Genomic DNA, 21,183 nt, shown 5'->3' with positions numbered 1-21,183 from the left:
GAGGAGGTTGTAATTTTCCATGAGGCATCTGGTGTTTGGCCTTGACATTCCCTTAAGTCCAACAGCTCTCGACGTATGACGCTACATCACTCTACATAATGGGAAACCAATAAATGTTTTTGAGGTCCTTATACATTTTCGTAGCTCCTAGATGAATTGAGAACTTGGACTTGTTTGCTTCATCCATCAGGATTTGTCGAGTTCTACCTGAGTATAGGACCCAAGCTCTGCCATACATTGTCAACAACCCATTACTATCTATGTCAAAAGTGTTGGGTTTTTATTCAAAAATTGTTTCAAAAGCATAAATAATGTAACGAAAGACTTAAGATTTGAACAAAAATAAAACTAGTTTTATTCCTAGCAAAGGATCATTTTGCAAGAACTATAAAGATTAAAACAACCATAGAAATAAAGTATAACAACCTTTGATGAATTTGGTTCCTTTTGGAAATTAGAACGTTGGTGAAGATGGCTTAAGCTCTAAATTAAGAGCTCTCTAGAAGTATCCACCAAGAAAGCTTTGCACCATTAAAATTTGCTAGTAAAAACTTAATAATAAGTTACTTTCAAGCCGTTAAGACATATCCAAATAAGTCTTAATAGAAAGTAACTTATTAGTCTTCACATCTAACACTATTTGCAAGAAAGGAAGAAGGAAGAGATGGCTTATGATCTTTGAATTTGGCAGCCCATGGAGATCCATATACTTTCAGTTATATAGCACAAAAAAGGAAGAAATGAAGTGCAAGAAGCTAGTTCTAACACCCTATACACTAGGTTTTATCCATAGACCAAAAAGAAAAAGTAAAAGCATGTCTCTTGCATGCATGGAACAAATAATAAAAAATTAACAAAACATATCCCTTACAAGCATAGTGTAGCTTATTAAACAATTTAAAAGCAACCCATGCTTTCTCCCATGCTTTGCATTTTATAAAACTAGATGTATATATATATATATATATATATATATATATATATATATATATATATATATATATAAACATCTCTTTTATATGAAACTACCTTTTATATAAATAAACTCTAACTAGTTTACTAAGATATACATATATAACTTATAAATAATCATACTTTATGATATATTTCAAAAGTTGTTATTTCTCCAATAAATATTATTTCTGTAAATAATAAATTCCCAATTAGTAAAAAAATATTATCTCCATGAAATAATAATGTTCCAATTAAATACAATTTTTGATATATTTATTAACAATCAAATTATACAAATAAATAATCAATTGATTGTAACTTGCTATAAGTTGTGACCCTATAGGATCATATAATACTAGCAATATCATTATGTAATGACTCTTGGGCATAAAAGATTTTAAATCTCCCGCTTGGACAAGACTTGTTATAGTTTGATATAGACAGTGGTGAATGTCTAGCAACATTTCACAACCTCAATAGCACATGATGAAGAATGTCATTCATCAACATCTAATTCCTAAAAGCTCAAAGCCTCAATTGATGTATAAGATAAGTTTATCTGTTATCCCTTTGTTACAGACATCCTATTGAACATGAGCCTTAGATCGCCATCAATCTTATTTGTAATTCGACTTTGGGCAATGCGCGTTAGATGTCAAACTCTAAACACATAAAAGAACAAATCCCATCATGACTACATAAGCCTCTTGCATACTTTAGACCATATCTGAAAATGGCTTTTATAATGCCTGATTAAGAATCAAAATTTGACCATATGAAAGGACAACACTCTCTACACTTAAGTCACACTATGTATCTTAGGTGTTAAGGATATAAAGATACTACATTTTAATCAAGTATCACTCATAACTGCGATTTATGGTTTGATCTTGATGTAGGTCCGTTCAATACTAGTTCTCTGATAGGAACCTATGAAAGTTGGTTACAACCACTTGCCTACTTTCATCTAGTGACTATCAACTAATCCAATTCATATGAGTCTTACTTCATAATTGCTCTTACAATTATAACCGACTATGAAATTTTAGAATAATATGATTATTCATGGAGTAAAAATGTTAATATAGAATAAACAAGTATTAAAGTGATGATCATATCCCAATATATATAAAAAATTATGTAATAGTTGTTGTTACAATGTTCCAATAACCAAATACTAAAGACAAATCAAAATCCCATTTCTAGAATAACAAAGTCCTATGGCCGAAGTGTTACAACTCATACTTAACATAAAAAGGAAATACTTTATTAGTGGGTTTGACTAAATTTAATTTGTGTGAATTCTGTAAATACTATTATCTCCATATGTGACTTTACTCTAGGTATAGTTAAATACCATGGAGAATATGATCAGTGTTCTTTCATGACATAGAGTCCCTTAGCTTGATTAAGTATACTTTCGAAGACTCAAAGATTTCTATGTGATCCTTGAATAGTAGAAAAAAAGATAGTTTTTCATTAAACTCATTCATCCTATCATATTTAGCTTCAACTTCAAAAGTAGTGTACTATTATTTTGTAGTATATTGTGTCATTATGTTTTGCTTGGACCTCATTCCAATGAAACTTACCCTTTATTCCGTAGTCAAGTCATAATCCAATTATAGTTCATAATTATCTATATTTGTTTAGAAATCAAAATCATATGTATCTCTTTATATGACGATTTTATTCTAAACTAATTATATCATATACATTCTACTAGTTCTTCTTAAGTATTCTTAGAATGTTCTTATAGTTCCAATGACTTAACCATGTATGCAATTTGTATCTCTTGATATGACATAAATGATAGGTTTATTTTCCAAGAAAATTGAATATAAATCATTTTATCTAGCCCAAACCTATGTGCTACGTCCTTTTGAGACAAGCTTAAAAAGGTTTCATGTGACAATGCCAAGAATCCTTCAAAGGGATTTTGTATCTGGACCTCTTTCAAGATATTGTTAATTCATGCAAAAGAGTTTAAAACTTTTAACATTCATACTTATATATCTCTATAGATTTTACATTGCAAGAATGTATCTTGTATTCCTAAGGCATTCATTTTAGAAATATTTTCTATGACAAGGTTAAACAACCTTGCATAGTCGCAATGCTATTTCAAATGATTAAGTATGTCTTATTCATACACGATTAGGAATATCACTATCCTCGAAATGGTTCTTCTTAAACACACATGTTCATTTCATTTTAATATAAAAGCTTACCTTGTATCTTTATATTAAAATGACTATTTTTAACATTGACATGTTTGCTTTATATCCACAAGTGGATCTTAAGTTTTATACATTTTGTTCAGATAACATGGATTAAGAAAACATGCAGGCTAAGCTATATAGATATATTCTAGTAGATGTCTATTAAGAAAAACGGGCTTTCTTGATATCTATATAAAACTAGGAATGTTATATGTTGTTATTATTGGTTTTAGGTCAATATAAAACCTGCTTTTGCTTCAAGATATAGCTGTTATACTGCCTAAACGTTATGAAGTTAGGAGCAATGTTTAAAAGCATAGTCTAGTGACTTAGGGTTTTAGACTTGAAAATGCTTTTGTTGTTAGAGTTATAGGAAGCCGTCAAAGTCTACATGAGCTACCTCATTCATCAACTAAGATTGGGGATCTTGGTGGAAGTCCTCTAACCTGTAACCGTTAATCCCGTGTGAGAGAGGAAGTCATGTATGAATAAGATATGGGTTGACGACCCCACTCGTGGTTGATTACAACCCAAGACAAGAGAGTGACGATTCATTCCTTTTATTTTTATTCCGGCGTCGATGAAGCACGCGATGTTTGTTTCTCATGGTAAATCATGAGTGTATTGTTTCTCATGGTAAATCATGAGTGTATTGTTTTGTCAGAGGTTCTGTTGTCAAGCAGCGGTTACGGACTCATGGTAGCAAATTGTTAGAAGCATTATACTTTGTTGTTATACAAGTATTAATGTTAAGTATAAGTTTCCCCTACTTATACCCTAGGTACTACTTGTATATTAAGTAGATAATTATATTTAACACACATACTCGTATAGAATTGAAATAGATTTATACGTAGTGGTTTTACTCGTATAGAATTGAAATAAGATTTATACGTAGCAACTCTCGTTTGTATGGAATTACATGCACTTATATTCATAGTATATGAGACTTATAGGTAAACTACTTATTTGGTAAGTAAACTTTTATACCTATGATATATATACTAAACGTTGGAGAGTAAAATGATACTTTCAAAACTATACTTTTGAACTTGGAAAATGTATTATTTTTATATGGAGTCAAAACCTGTGGACTCACCAACTTTATGTTGACGTATTTTAAATTCCATGTGTTTTCAGGAAGTTGATAACTATGATACGAGAAATGACGTTACACTGCCTGGTGTTTCTGCCGACGGCAGGGGTGTGACAACCATCACCATCCGCAGGCATTTGGCTGACAAACTTCGACCTGCACTGGACATCCTTACTCGTATCGAGGGTGTTCCGGTGACTGGTATCCAGTCGAAACAAGGGGGAGAGAAGGTATCAAAGACTCAACGTCCTCCTGAACCAAAACCAACTGTTGAACCAAAGGTTAATGAAGCTTCAGTCAGTAATAGAGACAAGAAGAAGAAGAAAATTGGGGAGGATGAAACTGATAATGAAGAAGATGTTAATGAAAAGGATCCTGAAAAGCCTTTTTAGAAAACAAAATCTTCTGATAAAGAGCCTGAAGAAAAGTTTAAGCAAAACATGGCTGAGCTTGAGCTGAAGTAAAAGGAAAAGGAGCTCTTGGAAAAGAAGAAGTCCGTTTTTCCTGAGTGGACTCTTGATTCGCTCCAAAAGTGTGCTATAGATGAACCAAGTACACTCTGGCTTGAGCCTGTGATGTCGTTCGGGCTTGACAACTCCAACGATGCACAGTTTGACATGCCGATCACACAAAAGGTATTCATCTTTCACTGCTTCAACTCGACTTTTGCCATCCCATCTCTAGACCCGAAGGTGGATCGGGATCTATTCGAATTCTATCTGGAGTTTGCTAAGCCTCAGTACTTGACCTGGAGTTCGCAAAAAAATCACAACTGTCAAGGTACTGAAGCCCTATACAATAGAGAAGTTTGTTAATGTGAAATTCAAAGTGACTCGAGGATCTGAAGGCTTGGTTCACAACTTCACTCTTGCTGATCTACCGAACCTCAATCCCCACGACTAGATACTCCTCAACAACATCCTACTGTTAAATCCTCAGGAGTATCAGCCAATCATTGACCATGTCAAGCGAATGCTTGTCTGCTACATTCACGAAGTAGCAAAAATGGACCAAGAAATCGCCTCATCAATTCACAAGCGAACAACGATCAAACCAATGGGAAGAGCTGGCGATGTTAACTTGATGGTCAAAGGGAAGATTGATTCGAAGTACCACACTGTGATGTTCATTAGAGGCGAAGGTCAGAAATGCATGTGCGCTCTTGTTGACAAACACCTATTCTCAAGTGCTTGCTTGGAGCACATTTTGGAGATTATTCAGAGGTGTCATCAGAACACAACAGCCGACAAGAAGATGTTTACTGATATGTTGAGATGGTACATTCAATTTCGACACACACTTCTGTTGGAATAGTGTCTAAGGTAGCAACTATATTAGGCAAGTATTTGACCCGTTTGTGCATGGTCCTTTTGGGTTGCCTTCACTATAGCAACTTGACAGGATGATTTATAATGAGAGAAGAAATATTATTAATATATTATGAGTATAATATAAGGAATAATAATATTGTTATTTGATTAATATAAGTCATAAATTAATTAGGAATTAATTTGGTGACTTAAAGAGATTAATTAAATAAAAGGGCATAAACTGTCAATTGTATGATAGTTGTAATTTGGGCTATAATCCCTTAAGGATAAGGGGTGGACGGTTTTAGGGGCTTTGGATAGACTTAGAAATCGTCCAAGGCTTATCATAAGGAGATTGGATTGCTTAGGGCCTAAGTTATCCAATTAGGGTTTAAGGGTGAAACCCTAGGAGCCTCACAAGTATAAATACACCCATGTGGTCAAGGAAATCGGCACTCTTGCCTTTGGAAGAACCCTGGCCGACTTCTTGCCCCCTCCCCTCTCTCTCTAATCATCCTCTTGCTAAGTTGGTGTTTGTAAGCCATTAGAGGAGTGACAATGGTGACTCTAAGCTCCAAGGACAAGAAGATTCAAGCAAGCAACTTAAGGTAATCTTCTAGATCTGTTTTTCTTATGTTATTACCTAGATCTATTGTTCAAAAGTCTTGGATACAATGCATGTTTAATTAGAGAAACCTAGATCCAAGTATTAGGGTTTGTATGCGCACATAGGAATGTTCATATGGCTAAAACCCATCAGTGGTATCAGAGCCTTGATTGGTTTCTATTGAATTGATGCATTGGTTGCTTGATTGTTGATTGCAAAATTCGATTTTGTCTTCTTCCTGATGAACTAGGCGAGTTCCATAGTGGACTCGGTGAGTAGGCCTCAACTCGGCGAGTCCATTGTGGTACTCGGCGAGTTCGAGCGTCAGAAAGACTAGTTTCGGGATTTCTTGTTGTTTATCTTATGGAAACTAGCCTTTATCTTAATGGGTCAATATAAATCCGATTTTTATATATATTTGAGTATATTCTTGACCTAATTAAAGATATTTATTAATTAATTGAATAATAATTTCCTTATGTGATAATTGATTGATTATTTTAGTTAAATTGGTAAATTGTTTTGCAAGAAACGTTTAAATAAATCAAATAAAGATAATTATGAGATTAAATGGTTAATTTGAATTGTTTGTTATTTGATCCCTTATGTTTTGAAAAGTTTAAAACTTGCCCTCAAGTTTTGAAATTTATGTTTTGTGATTATAAGTTTAATTTAGACAATTTAAATTTCAAACCCTAGAATTTTACAAGTTTAAAATTCAACCCTATACTAATATAATATTACAAGATTAATATATATATATATATATATATATATATATATATATATATATATATATATATATATATATATATGTATAATTAAAATGCTATTCTTACTGTTAGTAGGCCTCATTCACGAAGCCGGTCTATAAGGTGGGTATAAGGTTGCGACCTATAAAATGGCGCTTAATGGGTGTACACTCACACCCACCGCTTGCTTGATCGGTGGAGGGTCGTTAGCCGAACGGGTAGGATAGGGCAACCTCATCTCCTCATTAAAAGTATAATATGAAATACAAAGTAACTACATGTTTTTAAAAAATTCTCAATCCTAGTTACTTTAGGAAAAAGTGAATTGATGCAATCCCATGAAATTACACTTTGCACCCTTGCTAAGAAGTTAGTGGAGCGTGTGTGGTTTACCGGCACACTAATTGGTTCTAAGCAAAGGTGGCAAAGGGTGATTCATTGTTTATCATAGTTCGATGGAGCGTGTGTGGTTTACCGGCACATCGAATAGGTGATTGTTACAATGAAGGCACCGAGTAGATTTGCATGGTTATTAACACCCACTTTGTGATCTTTGGTATCCCAGTCACAAACGAGAGGGGCATATCGAGATTTAAACATGCCATTGAAAAGTTCAATGAATCTCATCCAAACCTAGGAATTCTCAATACATTTAGAACTGAAGGTTATGTTTTCATGGTGGAGAATTAGTGAATCGTCATTCACTTACCTTCAATTTGTTTGCATGTTGGATTACGACATCCCTTTTCTAATATGTAAATATTATTGTTGGATCCTAGCCCTAATTTTTCTTATTGGGTGATAATTAGGGATTCAATTCTAATCTATCTTTGTCCTTTCTATTTGTAGATGTCGAATGCAAACAACGCTGCTGCTAGTTCATTCACATTGATGAGCCTTTTCCAAAAGGTGACTTTCGATGGAACGAACTTTAGCGACTGGATAAGATACATTCACACGATTGCTCGCTACGAGGACAAAGAGTATGTCCTCGATGAGAAGCTCAAGAAGATCAATCCAGAAATCGCTACTTCGGCTGAGATGACTGCTTTTGAGACTCATGAACGTGATGCGACGAAGGTTCATTGCATCATGATAGCCACAATGAACGTCGAATTCCAAAAGTCCTACGAGGACATGTATCCGTATGAAATGCACCAAGACTTATTGGAGAGATACCATCAAAACGCGAGGCAGGAACATTACGAGATCTTCACTAACATGATCTTCGCTAAAATGGGTCATGGAGAATCTCTAACCGTGCACCTGCAAAAGATGCAAAGGTATGTTGATTGTCTTCGCAAGTTGAATGTTGACTTTAGGGAAGACTTGGATATCAACATGGTGCTTCACTCCTTGCCTCCGTGTTACAATCAATTTAGGATGACCTACCACATGAACAAGGAGGAGGTCACCCTAAGTAAGCTCCAAGGTCTCCTTAGGGTTGCTGAGAGCAACCTCAAGGACAAGTCTGTTGCACCAACTCCCAATCCACCAACTGCTCCTGTTTTGGCAATCGTGCAAGGTAGGGGTAAGAAGAGGAAGGTTCCATCTAAGAGCTATCGCAAAGGAAAGTCCCAAGATGGTTCCTCTTCTAGTGGGACCAAAGTTGATCCTGCTAAGCCCAACCCTAACCCAAAGGAGGCAGAGTGCCACCATTGCCACAAAATAGGGCATTGGAAGAGAAGCTGCCCAGAATACCTGCAAGCCATTAGGGAAAGAAAGATCAAGCCGTCTTTCGCAGGTATATACACAATTAAATCTAGTGATTCATCTCATGCTATTTCTTGGGTCCTAGATGTTGGATAAGGTGTCTAAGTCCATAACTTATTTGGTATATACTTGACCCGACCGGCATGGTCCATTTGGGTTGCATCTCATCCAAACTATTATGGATAATTTTATGAGAGTTATACACATATGTTTATTAATATATTATGAGTTATAATATATTAATATGAAGTTACGTTATTTAATTAGTTTTAGTCTTAAATTAATTATGGATTAATTTAGAGATTAAAAGGAATACTAATTAAATTATGGGCTATTTGTTTTATATAGTGTGGGCTAATACTCATTTGTTAATGGGCTAGGCTTATGTGGAAGTCCATGGATGATCCATGGAGCTTTTAACCCATGGATCCTTGGAATAGGATAAGACATGGGTTATTAGGGTTTCACCCTAACCATGCATACTATATAAGCATGCTTATGGAGCATGAAAGAGAGCCAAAGATAGCCTAAGAGAAAGCTAGTGTTCTAGTGTGTGTGTGCATGTGTGTGGCCGAAAATACAAGAGTGTGTATACTCTCTCAAAGTTTTCCAAGAGTTTGTGGTGTTTGTGATTCCATTTGAGGCATTCACACTATTGGTGCTTGGCCCTCAAACTCCTAAGAACCCAACACAACAAAGGTATGTAATCTCTTCTAACTCTTTTATGTTGAAATGTTCCCCATGCCATGTTAGATAGGTTATAAACCTTGGAAAATTATTATTTTGCATGTATTTAGACAAACATAGATCCAAGGTTTATTAGGGTTGCATGCACACTTAGGAAGTGTTAGATTGCTCAAAACCCAACAGTGGTATCAGAGCCTAGGCTTGCTTGTTTGATACTTGATGCAAAATAGTGAAAAAAGTCGAAATCGTTGCTGTCTGCATGCTAGACTCGCCGAGTCCATTGGGGGGACTCGCCGAGTCCAAGGCAAACTTCAACCTACTCGACGAGTCCGTTCGTGCACTCGGCGAGTAGGATCGAAAGAATGCAGAATCTCGACTTTTGCTGCTGGAAATGGACTGGAAACATTACCCTAAATTGTTTTGGTGTTGTAAAACTTATTTTAGTTGGTGTAATGGTTGTTCTAATCCATTTACAATAGCATATATCAAAAATCCATGATTTTATGTGTTCATATAATTCTTGAATTTTTGATGATCATGTTCATGTTCTTATGAATTTAGAAAATGATAGGAATTATTTGCTGAATTGTTTAGAATTAATTCTTAATCATTTATGTGTTTTAATGGAGTCCATAATTTGTCCTCAAGTTATGGATTACCAAAGGTCACTTTCATTTAACACACACTTAAAACACATAAGTTACATGAAAATGAAGAGTCTTCATTTTTATGAACCTTTAATTCATAAGTTATGAAATGAAGAGTTTTGCAAAGTTACAAAACTTGTCCTCAAGTTTTGGAATTTGTAAAGTTTCACACACTTTAATAAACTTTAATTCCAAACCTTAGGGTTTTAATAGTTAAAATTCAACCCTTATACTATTTATAACATTAATGGTTAATTATTATATATATGTATAAGAATAAGTCGTTTTACCGTTAGTAGGCCTCATTCACGAAGCCGGTCTATAAGGTGGGTATAAGGTTGTTGCCTATAAAATGGCGACTTAATGGGTGTATACTCTCACCCACCGCTTGCTTGATCGGTGGAGGGTCGTTAGCCGAACGGGTAGAACAACGACTTTAAATCCTCATTAAAAGTATAATGAATATTATAAAATAACTAAACTCTTTTAATTCCCAATCTTAGTTATTTTAGGAAAATGTGAACATGGTGCTAATCCATGGAATTCACACTTTGTACCTTACCAAGTCGTTAGTGGAGCGTGTGTGGTTAACCGGCACACTAATTAGACTAGTAAGGATCACGAAGGGTAACTTAATGTTGTCATAGATCAATGGAGCGTGTGTGGTTAACCGGCACATTGATTAGGTGATAATATTAGGAGTACCAAGTGAGTTAGCATGGTTATTCACACCTTGTTTTGTGATCCTCGGCATCCCAGTCACAAAACTTGAAGGGCACAATCGAGATTGAAACATGCCATTGAAAAGTTCAATGAATCTCAAAAGAATCTAGGAATTTCAAATCCAATTAAACCTAATTAATCATTTCGTTTTCATGGTGGAAATTGGTGAATCGTCATTCGCCTACCTTTCAAATATATTATTACTTAGATTACGGCATCCCTCTTCTAAGTGTAATATATTGTGATTGGATCCTAGCCTTAATATTACATTTGGGTGTCTTATTAAGGACCCTAAAGATCTAATCTAAACTTACTTTCTTCAGATGTCTTCCAACACTAATGCTTCAGGCTCTAACCCAACTGGTTCTTTCTCTCTCATGAATCTTTGTGGGAGGGTCATCTTTGATGGTTCCAACTTCATGGATTGGATTAGGAACATCAGGATGGTTACTCGTTACGAGGACAAGGAATATGTCCTCGATAAGGAGTTAAAAGAACTTGATGAGTCTACTGCTACTCCTGAGGAGATCGCTGAATTCAGGACTCATGAGAGAGATGCTACTAAGGTGGCATGTATCATGATGGCCACGATGACAGCCGAGCTCCAAAAGTCATATGAAGATTTCTACCCTTTTGAGATGCACCAAGACTTGATGGAAAGGTACCATCAGAGTGCTCGTCAGGAGCGGTATGAAATAATCTCCTCCATAATAACTACCCGCATGAAGGACGGTGAATCCGTCACGGGCCACATGCAAAAGATGCAAAGGTATGTGGACCGTTTGCTGAAGCTGAATGTTAACATCCCCGAGGAGTTAGCAATTGACATCATTTTGCACTCCTTGCCTTCTTGTTATGATCATTTTCGAATGACATATCATATGAACAAGGAGGAAGTTACCCTCAGCAAGCTTCAAGGACTCTTGAAGACCGCTGAAACCGGTCTTAAGGGTAAAGCGGTTGTTACCTCTACTACTCCTACTCCAACTTCTACCCCTGTTTTAGCTATTGGGCAAGGCAAAGGGAAAAAGAGGAAGCACCCTTCGAAGGGTACCAAGGGAAAGTCTCTTGAAGGCTCCTCATCCAAGACTAAGAACGGTTCTGTCACTCCTTCTGCCATTCCAAAGGATGCTGAATGCTTTTATTGCCATGAAAAGGCACACTGGAAGCGAAACTGCCCTAAGTACTTGCAGGATCTAAAGGATGGGAAAGTGAAACCCACCTATGCAGGTATTTACACTATATTGTCTAATTACTCAACATATTCTAACTCTTGGGTGCTTGATACAGGATGTGGTATTCACATATGTTCTGATTTGCAGGGCCTAAGAAGAAGTGAGGATGTGGAGCACGGGAAGATAAACTTAATCATGGGGAATAGGAAGGCTTCACCTGTTTCCAAGATTGGAGTTTATACTTTGTTGCTTAATAATGGGTTAAAATTAGATTTGAATAAATGTGTATACTCGTCTGAAATGGCGAGGAATATTATTTCTTTTCATGCTTTGTACAAACAAGGTTTTACCTTTTCGTTTGATAATGAATGTGGTGGTATTAATGCTTTCTTTAATAATGTGTTTTATTTTAAAGCATTACCTTGTGATGGCGTGTATGAAACTGTGTCGATTGTAGACAACTTAGGAAATAATGTGTTGTATATTGATTCTTCTACTAGCCTAGATAAAGCATCATTGTGGCATTGTCGTCTTGGACATGTAAACAAGAAACGCATAGACCAACTCCAAAAGAGTGGAGTCTTGGAATCATTTGACCTCAAATCAGATGATAGTTGTGAATCTTGTCTACTTGGAAAAATGACAAAATCACCCTTCACTGGAACTTGTGAGAGGGGTGAAGGTTTGTTGGACCTAATACATACTGATGTATGTGGGCCATTCAAAACCGCCACAAGGGACGCTAATCGGTATTATGTGACTTTTATTGATGATTATAGTAGATATGGGTATGTCTACTTGATCAAACACAAGTCCAAAACCTTTGAAAGGTTTAAGGAATTCAAACAGGAAGTAGAAAATCAATTGGGCAGGAACATTAAGATGCTTCGATCCGATCGAGGTGGTGAGTATCTTAGTACCGAGTTCCTTGACTATCTTAAGGAGTGTGGGATTGTCTCACAATTGACTCCTCCCAGGACACCACAGCTGAATGGTGTAGCTGAGAGGCGTAATCGTACCTTGTTGGACATGGTTCGCTCTATGATGAGTCGAGTTTCGTTACCAATCTCTTTTTGGGGGTATGCCTTAAAGACTGCCGCCCATATCCTTAATCTAGTCCCTACAAAGAAGGTTACCAAAACACCTCATGAAATGTGGACTGGGAAGGTTCCCAATTTGGACCACATCAAAATTTGGGGTTGCGAAGCCTTCGTGAGGCGTGAAACTCATGATAAGCTTGAACCCCGAAGTGAAAGGTGTATTTTCATCGGCTACCCACAGAAATCCTTCGGTTACCTTTTCTACAGACCCAGTGAGAATGTGGTCTTTGTAGCACGAAGAGGGATCTTTCGCGAGAAAGAATTTATAAGCCAAGGAGACAGTGGGAGGCAGATTGATCTTGAAGAAATTCAAGAATCAATTGGTGAAGGAACCTCAGACACTAGCAATCAACCTGAGGTAGAAACTCCTGTTGATCCAGCTGACGAGTCTGTACCTCCGAGACGTTCCACACGGGTTAGGAACACACCTTCGTTTTATTATGGTTTTCATATTACTACGGAAGGTGATACGTTTATTAGTGATAGTACACTAGTAAATTTGGATGAACCTAGCAGTGTTAAGGAAGCCATGGCAGGCCCGGAGTCTGCTAAATGGAAGGAGGCTATGGACAGCGAGATACAGTCCATGTATGACAATCAAGTTTGGAACTTGGTTGACAATGTACCAGGCCGTAAAACAGTCGGGTGCAAATGGATCTTCAAAAAGAAGACCGACGTGGAAGGAAAAGTGCATACTTATAAGGCTCGACTGGTTGCGAAGGGTTTTACTCAAACTCAAGGTATTGATTATGATGAAACCTTCTCGCCGGTGGCCAAGATTAAGTCTATTAGGGTTATGTTAGCCATTGCAGCATTTCATGATTATGAAATATGGCAAATGGATGTCAAAACCGCTTTCCTTAATGGAAAGTTGGCTGAGGATGTGTACATGAATCAGCCAGAGGGTTTTGTCAATGCAGAGTACCCTAATAGAGTATGCAAGCTTAAGAAATCCATTTATGGATTAAAACAAGCATCTCGTAGCTGGAATCTTTGTTTTGATGAGAAGGTAAAAGAGTTTGGCTTCTTGAGAAGCGAAGATGAGTCTTGCGTGTATGTCAGAGCTAGTGGGAGTATAGTTAGCTTCTTGGTACTGTATGTGGATGACATACTACTCATAGGAAATGACATCCCAACCTTGCAGGAGGTTAAGTCCTGGCTTGGGAAGTGCTTTGCTATGAAGGACCTAGGGGAGGCTACCTATATCCTAGGGATAAGGATATTAAGAGAAAGGAGTAGAAGACTAATTGGACTTAGTCAGAGTATCTACTTGGATAAGGTGTTGAAAAGGTTCAACATGGAGAATTCCAAGAAAGGAGATTTACCGATCCAAAGCAATACCAAACTGAGTAAGACTCAGAGTCCGAGTACAGAGGCTGAGATAGCTGAGATGAGCCAATTACCATATGCTTCCGCAGTTGGCTCGATCATGTATGCTATGACTTGTACCCGTCCTGATGTGGCATTTGCTTTGAGCATGGTCAGCAGGTATCAGGGGAACCCTGGCAAGGCTCATTGGACCGCGGTAAAGAACATTCTCAAGTACCTGCGGAGGACTAAGGATTGGGTCCTTACCCTTGGTGGCAGTGATGACTTGAGAATATTAGGGTATAGTGATGCTGGTTTTCAGACTGATAGGGATAATTTCCGCTCTCAGTCGGGCTGGATCTTTACCTTAAATGGAGGGGCAATTTCTTGGAAGAGTTCCAAGCAGGAGACGGTGGCTGATTCGACTTGTGAATCAGAGTATATAGCAGCGAGTGAAGCAGCGAAGGAGGCGATATGGCTAAAGAACTTCATCGGAGACCTTGGAGTTGTACCAGCTATTAAGGAACCTATAGAGATTTTCTGTGACAACAATAGTGCGGTTACCTTAGCCAAGGAACCAAGAGATCATGGCAGATCCCGACACATTGACAGAAAATATCACTTCATAAGACACAAGATTGAAGAAGGACTCCTTGTGACAAGGAGGATATCGTCAGATGAGAATCCTGCAGATCCCCTTACGAAGGGACTGACGAGGGTTAAGCATTTTCAGCATGCGAGACGCATCGGGCTGAGGGACGATATTAGTTTTACAGATTAGATAGTTTTCCTGAAACTTGTAAAATGTAATCGACGTTTGATGATGAATAAAATTTGTGATTTATTTATGAGTAAAGTGTTACTATCATTGTCAATTATTTACTATTGTTTCAGTTTTGCATGTTTTGACTTCCAGAATAATTAATTTGTTCAAACCTCCACAATCGATCATACGTCGGAAGTAGGTATGAATCAAGATTGTCATGAATTGGGTTTGTAGATGCCTTAAAGGTGTTTAGGCATGGCAATGGTTGCTGCAACATTCATGAGTACTCATAAGTTATGAGTATTGGTATAAACCCACGCTCACTTGTATCACTTCATGGAATTTATCTCGAGTGATCGTGAGACGATAACATCATATAAATCTTTAAACCTAGAGATATGAGTTGTTACCTATGAGTTGGTTGTGCATTGATTGCACGTAAACGCATCAGTAACTTGATGTTATAAAACGTGCCTTTGTGTACAATTAAATAAGTAGTAGAACAAGCATATCAGTCGAAGTTTATCTGTTCCTTCTAGAAATAGAAGCGATATCCGGGCCCCTCGATGATTTTGTGTTGACCCATATACCAGGCCTGGTCAGAACTAAACCGATGTGTTCAGTGAAGTTCTTCGTCAAACGAATCGGATAATCGAGAAACAACTGCTAGACAATAAGCAAGACATAGTTCCATGTGTTTGTCCGGCTGATATCATGAGAACAGAGGATTATGTGATCACTTATCTAAAATGGCGCTTCATAGTTCGACAGAGTCTTCATTGTTCGAGGGAGTTTTCGAGAGCTACGATTGTTGGTTGGTTCCTGAAGTTATAGGCAAATATAGTTATTAGACTTATCCAAGTGGGAGTCTGTTGGATAAGGTGTCTAAGTCCATAACTTATTTGGTATATACTTGACCCGACCGGCATGGTCCATTTGGGTTGCATCTCATCCAAACTATTATGGATAATTTTATGAGAGTTATACACATATGTTTATTAATATATTATGAGTTATAATATATTAATATGAAGTTACGTTATTTAATTAGTTTTAGTCTTAAATTAATTATGGATTAATTTAGAGATTAAAAGGAATACTAATTAAATTATGGGCTATTTGTTTTATATAGTGTGGGCTAATACTCATTTGTTAATGGGCTAGGCTTATGTGGAAGTCCATGGATGATCCATGGAGCTTTTAACCCATGGATCCTTGGAATAGGATAAGACATGGGTTATTAGGGTTTCACCCTAACCATGCATACTATATAAGCATGCTTATAGAGCATGAAAGAGAGCCAAAGATAGCCTAAGAGAAAGCTAGTGTTCTAGTGTGTGTGTGCATGTGTGTGGCCGAAAATACAAGAGTGTGTATACTCTCTCAAAGTTTTCCAAGAGTTTGTGGTGTTTGTGATTCCATTTGAGGCATTCACACTATTGGTGCTTGGCCCTCAAACTCCTAAGAACCCAACACAACAAAGGTATGTAATCTCTTCTAACTCTTTTATGTTGAAATGTTCCCCATGCCATGTTAGATAGGTTATAAACCTTGGAAAATTATTATTTTGCATGTATTTAGACAAACATAGATCCAAGGTTTATTAGGGTTGCATGCACACTTAGGAAGTGTTAGATTGCTCAAAACCCAACACTAGATACCTGGTGTGGTTACCACATTTGTTCTGAATTGTAGGGACTAAGAAGAAATAGGGATGTGGAGCATGGAAGAATAAATCTAATCATGGGGAACAGAAGATCGTCGCCTATGACCAAGATTGGAGTGTATTATTTAGTGCTTAGTAATGGTTTATGTTTAGATTTGAATAATTTTTGCTACTCGCCAGAAATGGCAAGAAACATCATTTCATTTCATGGTTTGTTTAGACAAGGATTTAGATTTTCTTTTAATAATGAGAATGGTTCAATTTATGCTTATCTAAATGGTGTCTTATATTTTGAAGTAATGCCATGTAATGGAATTTATGAAACTATTATGATTGTAGATAACCTAGGAAATGATGTTTTGTGCATGGATTCTTCCAATAGTATGGATAAAGCATGCTTGTGGCATTGTCGTCTTGGACATGTCAACAAGAAGCGCATAGCCCAACTCCAAAAGAATGGAGTGTTGGATTCATTCGACCTTAGGGAGGATGACACATGCGAGTCTTGTTTACTTGGAAAGATGACTAAGTCACCCTTCACTAGCACTTGTGAAATGGGTGAGGGTTTATTGGAACTCATACATACCGATGGATGTGGACCCTTTAGATCAACCACGAAGGATAGGAACCACTTCTATGTGACTTTTACTGACGACTATAGTAGATATGGGTATATCTACTTAATCAAGCAAAAGTCAGAAACGTTTGAAAAGTTCAAAGAGTTCAAGAATGAAGTGGAGAATCAATTGGGCAGGAAAATCAAGATGCTTCGATCCGATCGAGGAGGAGAGTACCTAAGTCTTGAGTTCCACGACTATCTCAAAGAGTGTGGAATAGTTTCACAATTGACGCCACCTAGGACACCACAGTTGAATGGTGTCGCAGAAAGGCGTAATCGAACCTTGTTAGACATGGTCCGCTCTATGATGAGTCATGCTTCACTACCTATCTCATTCTGGGGGTATGCCTTAGAGACTGCCGCCCATATCCTTAACCGAGTCCCTACTAAGAAGGTTGCCAAAACACCTCACGAGCTGTGGACAGGGAAAGCTCCCTCGTTAGCACATATCAAGGTTTGGGGTTGTGACACTTTCGTAAGATGAGATACTCACGACAACCTCGAGCCTCGTAGTGAGCGATGTATTTTCATCGGCTACCCGCAGAAATCCTTTGGATATCTCTTCTATAGACCGAAGGACAATGTTGCCTTCGTTGCAAGGAGAGGAGTTTTCCGAGAACGAGAACTCATAAGCCAAGGAGACAGTAGGAGGCAAATCGAGCTTGAAGAGATTCAAGAATCGATTGATGAAGGAACCTCTACCGCTGGCGCTCAACCCGAGGAGGAAACTCCGGTTGAACCGATTGACTAGTCCTTACCTCTTAGACGCTCCGAAAGAATTAGAGTTCAACCCCAGTTTTATGGTTTTCATATTACTACCGAAGGGGACACGTATATTAGTGATGGTACACAAATAAATCTAGATTAACCTAATAGCTATAAGGAAGACATGGCAAGCCCGGAGTCTGCAAAATGGAAGGAGGCAATGAACAGCGAGATCCAATCCATGTATGACAACCATATTTGGAATTTGGTTGATAATGTGCCCAGACGTAAGACCGTTGGGTGCAAATGGATCTTCAAGAAGAAGACCGACGTGGATGGAAACGTGCACACATATAAGGCGCGATTGGTTGCGAAGGGCTTTACTTAAACTCCCGGAGTTGACTATGATGAGACCTTCTCACCAGTTGCGAAAATAAAGTCTATTAGAGTGATGCTAGCTATTGCCGCATTTCATGATTATGGACTTAAGCAAACGTCTCACAGATGGAATCTTTGCTTCGATGAGAAAGTCAAAGAGTTTGGATTTGTACAAAGCAAACATGAATCATGTGTATATGTCAAAGCCAGTGGGAGTATAGTAAGTTTTCTCGTTCTGTATGTCGATGACATACTACTCATAGGAAACGACATCCCGACACTGCAGGAGGTAAAGTCTTGGCTCGGGAAATGCTTCGCTATGAAGGACCTCGGAGGGGCTTCCTATATTCTGGGAATAAAGATAGTGAGAGAACGAAGTAAGAGACTAATAGGACTTAGCCAGAACACTTACTTAGATAAAGTACTGAAACATTTTAGTATGGAAAACTCGTAGAAGGGAGAATTACCGATACAAAGTAATGCCAAGTTAAGTAAGACTCATAGTCCGAGTACCAAAGCTGAAATAGCATAAATGAGCCGAGTCCCATACGCTTCCGCAGTTGGCTCAATCATGTATGTTATGACTTGTACTCGCCCTGATGTAGCCTTTGCTTTGAGCATGGTTAGTAGATATCAAGGGAACCCTGGCAGAGCCCATTGGATTGCGGTCAAGAATATCCTTAAGTACCTTCGGAGGACAAAGGAATGGTTTTTAGTCCTCGGAGGGAGTGATGACTTGAAGGTGCGAGGGTATAGTGATGCCAGTTTTCAAACCGACAGGGAAAACTACCGTTCACAGTCGGGCTAGGTCTTTACCCTGAATGGAGGAGCAGTGACTTGGAAAAGTTCCAAGCAGGAAACCATAGCTGCTTCAACGTGCGAATCAGAGTACATAGCAGCGAGCCAAGTGTCGAAGAAGGCAATATGGTTGAAGAACTTCATCGGTGATCTTGGAGTTGTACCTGCCATAAAGGAGCCCATGGAATTTTTCTGTGATAATGAAGGAGCGGTTGTCTTGACCAAGGAACCGAGGGATCATGGTAGATCTCGACATATCGACAGAAAATATCACTTTATTAGACATCGAGTAGAAGAAGGACAACTCGTGGTTAAGAGGATATCATCAGAAGATAACCCAGCAGATCCGCTTACGAAGGGACTGAGCAGGGTTAAGCACTTGCAGCATGCTAGGAGTAATGGGCTGAAAGATGATATTAGTATAGATTAGATAGTATTAGAAACGTGTAATAGATAAATGTAATTAACATTTGATGATTAAATAAAGCAGTATTATTTATGAGTAATGTTACTATCTTATGTTAATTGTTTAGCTATTGTTTCACTTTGCATGTTTTGACTTCCAGAATAATTGAGTTTATTAAGAATAATCGAATTATTAAAATTGTCCACAGTCGTTCATATGTTGGAAGTAGGTATGAATGAAGATTGTCATGAATTGGTGTGTAGATTGTCTAAATGGTATTAGACATAGCAAAGGATTGTTGCAACATTCATGAGTGCCTATGAACTAGTTTTGAGCATTGGAACAAACCCGCGCTTGCTGGAATCACCTTATGGAATGTGATAAAAAGGGTGATCGCAAGACGATAATATCATATGGTCTTAAAACCTAGATATATGGTTTGTTATTTGTTAATTGGTTGTACATTGATAATGCGAAACCGCATCAGTAACTTGATGTTATAAAACGCATTGTTGTGTATAGTTGATTAATGAATAAGTAAATGCATATAAGTCGAAGTTTATCTGTTACTTTTATCCTAAGAGGGTAAAAGCGATATGTCGGCCGCTCGATGATTCGATTTGACTTATGTGTTGGGCCCGGTCATAACTAAATTGATGTGTTCGATTAAGTTCTATGTCGAATAAATCTGAGATTGAGAAACCAACTGCTGGGCAATAGATTCCATAAAATTGTCTGCATGATATTTAAATAGAGGACTGTACGATCCCTTATCTAAAGGACAAATTGATAACATCAGAGTTTGACAACGTCTTTGAGAGCTACGATTGCTAATCGGATTATACTTGTGTATATAGTTACTAGACTTATCCAAGTGGGAGACTGTTGGACTAGTGTCTAAGGATGTAACTATATTAGGCAAGTATTTGACCCGATTGTGCATGGTACTTTTGGGTTGCCTTCACCTTAGCAACTTGACAGGATGATTTATAATGAGAGAAGAAATATTATTAATATATTATGATTATAATATAAGGAATAATAATATTGTTATTTGATTAATATAAGTCATAAATTAATTAGGAATTAATTTGGTGACTTAAAGAGATGAATTAAATAAAAGGGCATAAACTGTCAATTGTATGATAGTTGTAATTTGGGCTGTAATCCCTTAAGGATAAGGGGTGGACGGTTTTAGGGGCTTTGGATAGACCTAGAAATCGTCCAAGGCTTATCATAAGGAGATTGGATTGCTTAGGGCCTAAGTTATGCAATTAGGGTTTAAGGGTGAAACCCTAGGAGCCTCACAAGTATAAATAGACCCATGGGGTTAAGGAAATCGGCACTCTTGCCTTTGGATGAACCCTGGCCGACTTCTTTCCCCCTCCCCTCTCTCTTTAATCATCCTCTTGCTAAGTTGGTGTTTGTAAGCCATTAGAGGAGTGACAATTGTGACTCCAAGCTCCAAGGACAAGAAGATTCAAGCAAGAAACTTAAGGTAATCTTCTAGATCTGTTTTTCTTATGTATTACCTAGATCTATTGTTCAATA

The sequence above is a fragment of the Lactuca sativa genome, chromosome 4, assembly GCF_002870075.4.
Source record: "Lactuca sativa cultivar Salinas chromosome 4, Lsat_Salinas_v11, whole genome shotgun sequence".
NCBI classification, from domain to species: Eukaryota; Viridiplantae; Streptophyta; class Magnoliopsida; order Asterales; family Asteraceae; genus Lactuca; species Lactuca sativa.
This window is presented reverse-complemented; position numbering follows the sequence as displayed.